This window comes from Hemiscyllium ocellatum (assembly GCF_020745735.1).
Source record: "Hemiscyllium ocellatum isolate sHemOce1 chromosome 15 unlocalized genomic scaffold, sHemOce1.pat.X.cur. SUPER_15_unloc_2, whole genome shotgun sequence".
NCBI lineage: Eukaryota > Metazoa > Chordata > Chondrichthyes > Orectolobiformes > Hemiscylliidae > Hemiscyllium > Hemiscyllium ocellatum.
The window spans coordinates 1,419,775-1,424,018 of record NW_026867456.1 but is presented as its reverse complement, the minus strand read 5'-3'; positions in this window follow the sequence as shown (position 1 = coordinate 1,424,018).

The following is a 4,244-nucleotide window of genomic DNA, read 5'->3' as shown; positions in this document are numbered from 1 at the left end:
ATCAGTAACCGCTGACACTTAGAATATTTTTTGAAGCAGTACAAATCAGTAACCAGCGACACTTAGAATATTTTTGGAGCAGTACAAATCAGTAACCACTGACACTTAGAATATTTTTGAAGCAGTACAAATCAGTAACCGGCGACACTTAGAATATTTTTGAAGCAGTACAAATCAGTAACCACTGACACTTAGAATATTTTTGAAGCAGTACAAATCAGTAACCGCTGACACTTAGAATATTTTTGAAGCAGTACAAATCAGTAACCACCAGCGACACTTAGAATATTTTTGGAGCAGTACAAATCAGTAACCAGCGCCACTTAGAATATTTTTGAGCAGTACAAATCAGTAACCAGCGACACTTAGAATATTTTTGAAGCAGTACAAATCAGTAACCACTGACACTTAGAATATTTTTGAAGCAGTACAAATCAGTAACCAGCGACACTTAGAATATTTTTGGAGCAGTACAAATCAGTAACCAGCGACACTTAGAATATTTTTGAAGCAGTACAAATCAGTAACCACGACACTTAGAATATTTTTGGAGCAGTACAAATCAGTAACCAGCCCCACTTAGAATATTTTTGAGCAGTACAAATCAGTAACCACGACACTTAGAATATTTTTGAAGCAGTACAAATCAGTAACCACTGACACTTAGAATATATTTTGAGCAGTACAAATCAGTAACCAGCGACACTTAGAATATTTTTGGAGCAGTACAAATCAGTAACCAGCGACACTTAGAATATTTTTGAAGCAGTACAAATCAGTAACCAGCGACACTTAGAATATTTTTGGAGCAGTACAAATCAGTAACCAGCGACACTTAGAATATTTTTGAAGCAGTACAAATCAGTAACCACTGACACTTAGAATATTTTTGAAGCAGTACAAATCAGTAACCAGCGACACTTAGAATATTTTTGAAGCAGTACAAATCAGTAACCACTGACACTTAGAATATTTTTGAAGCAGTACAAATCAGTAACCAGCGACACTTAGAAATTTTTTGGAGCAGTACAAATCAGTAACCACTGACACTTAGAATATTTTTGAGCAGTACAAATCAGTAACCAGCGACACTTAGAATATTTTTGAAGCAGTACAAATCAGTAACCAGCTGACACTTAGAATATTTTTGAAGCAGTACAAATCAGTAACCGCTGACACTTAGAATATTTTTGAAGCAGTACAAATCAGTAACCAGCGACACTTAGAATATTTTTGGAGCAGTACAAATCAGTAACCACGACACTTAGAATATTTTTGAAGCAGTACAAATCAGTAACCAGCGACACTTAGAATATTTTTGGAGGCAGTACAAATCAGTAACCACTGACACTTAGAATATTTTTGAAGCAGTACAAAATCAGTAACCAGCGACACATTAGAATATTTTTGAAGCAGTACAAATCAGTAACCACTGACACTTAGAATATTTTTGAAGCAGTACAAATCAGTAACCACGACACTTAGAATATTTTTGAAGCAGTACAAATCAGTAACCACTGACACTTAGAATATTTTTGAAGCAGTACAAATCAGTAACCACGACACTTAGAATATTTTGAAGCAGTAACAATCAGTAACCAGCGACACTTAGAATTTTTTGGAGCAGTACAAATCAGTAACCAGCGACACTTAGAATATTTTTGAAGCAGTACAAATCAGTAACCACTGACACTTAGAATATTTTGAAGCAGTACAAATCAGTAACCAGCGACACTAGAATATTTTTGAAGCAGTACAAATCAGTAACCACTGACACTTAGAATATTTTGAAGCAGTACAAATCAGTAACCGCTGACACTTTGAATATTTTTGAAGCAGTACAAATCAGTAACCACGACACTTAGAATATTTTTGAAGCAGTACAAATCAGAACCACTGACACTTAGAATATTTTTGGAGCATTACAAATCAGTAACCATCGACACTTAGAATATTTTGGAGCAGTACAAATCAGTAACCAGCGACACTTAGAATATTTTTGAAGCAGTACAAATCAGTAACCAAGTGCATTTTTGAATTGGTTACTGATTTCTCCGTTGAAGATGGGGCTGCGGTTGGCTTCAGTTAGTGGTGGGGGCTTAATTTTCGCCGAGGGGAGCGTGTCCCGGTAGTGACTCCGAGGAAGTGGTACCTATTGAAGGGGGTTTTTCTGAATTTGGGCCCTTTTTGAGTGGCATTGCCGGATGGGTTTTGTGTTGAAGGCTTCCAAATCGGGTAGCTCAGCCGGATTTGACCCGGCGGTTCTACCGACTGCACGCCTTCGAGGGGGGACTGTTGTATAAGTTCAGGCCGAATTTGGTGAATTTCCTAAGTCGGGAAGTGGTCCAACGGGTTTGGGAGTGAACCTGACTGCTCATACCGACTTTGAGGCTTCGGGGGCCGGTAGCACAGTCGGATTTGACCCGGCGGTTCTGCCGAATGCCTGGCCTTCGAGGGGGGCCTGCCCTCTGAGTTCAGGCCGAATTTGGTGATTTTCCTAAGTCGGGAAGTGGTCCAAACGGGGATGGGAGTGAACCTGACAGCTCATACCGACTTTGGGGCTTCAAAGCCGGGTAGCTCAACCGGATTTGATCCGGCGATTCTGCCGACTTCCACGCCTTCGAGCGGGGACTCTCCTCTAAGTTCAGGCCGAATTTGGTGAATTTCCTAAGTCGGGAAGTGGTCCAAACGGGGATGGGAGTGAACCAACTGCTCATACCAACTTTGAGGCTTTGGGGCCGGTAGCACAGTCGGATTTGACCCGGCGGTTCTGCCGAATGCCTGGCCTTCGAGGGGGGCCTGCCCTCTGAGTTCAGGCCGAATTTGGTGATTTTCCTAAGTCGGGAAGTGGTCCAAACGGGGATGGGAGTGAACCTGACAGCTCATACCGACTTGGGGGCTTCCAAGCCGGTAGCTCAACCGGATTTGATCCGGCGGTTCTAGCGACTGCCACGGCTTCGAGGGGGACTGTTGTCTAAGTTCAGGCCGAATTTGGTGAATTTCCCGAGTCGGGAAGTGGTCCAAACGGGGATGGGAGTGAACCTGACAGCTCTTACCGACTTGAGGCTTCGGGGCCGGGTAGCTCAGTCGGATTTGACCCGGCGATTCTGCCGACTTCCCACGCCTTCGAGCGGGGACTCCCTCTAAGTTCAGGCCGATTTGGTGAATTTCCTAAGTCGGGAAGTGGTCCAAACGGGGATGGGAGTGAACCTGACAGCTCTTACCGACTTTGGGGCTTCCAAGCCGGGTAGCTCAACCGGATTTGATCCGGCGGTTCTAGCGACTGTCACGCCTTCGAGGGGGGACTGTTGTATAAGTTCAGGCCGAATTTGGTGAATTTCCCGAGTCGGGAGTGGTCCAAACGGGGATGGGATGAACCTGACAGCTCTTACCGACTTTGGGGCTTCCAAGCCGGTAGCTCAACCGGATTTGACCCGGCGGTTCTGCCGACTGTCCACGCCTTCGAGGGGGGACTGTTGTATAAGTTCAGGCCGAATTTGGTGAATTTCCCGAGTCGGGAAGTGGTCCAAACGGGGATGGGAGTGAACCTGACAGCTCTTACCGACTTTGAGGCTTCGGGGCCGGGTAGCTCAGCCGGATTTGATCCGGCGGTTCTGCCGACTGTCACGCCTTCGAGGGGGGACTGTCCTCTGAGTTCAGGCCGAATTTGGTGAATTTCCCGAGTCGGGAAGTGGTCCAAACGGGGATGGGAGTGAACCTGACAGCTCATACCGACTTTGAGGCTTCCAAGCCGGGTAGCTCAGCCGGATTTGACCCGGCGATTCTGCCGACTTCCACGCCTTCGAGGGGGGACTGCCCTCTGAGTTCAGGCCGAATTTGGTGCATTTCCCGAGTCGGGAAGTGGTCTCTGTCACAACGGGGGCAAGTGTCTGAAGAGGTAAAGTGAGTAACCAGCACAGCTTAGGGAAGGGTTCCAAAGTTCTCAACAATGTGAATTCGGTTACCAGGAAAGCTTAGGAAAGTTGCCTGACTGTCCCAAACGAATGAACTGCAAAACTTAGGGAACATGCCCGAAGATGCTTAAAAGTGTGAAATCAGTAAGCAGGAAAGCATAGGAAAGTGCCTGAAAGTGCTAAATGAGTAACATGAAAAACGTAGAAAAATGCCCGAAAATGTTTAAAAGTGTGAACTCAGTAACCAGCAAAACTTAGTAAAACGTTGGAAAAGCAGAAATGAGTAACCAGAAAAACTTAGAAAAATGTTTGAAAATGAGAAATGAGTAA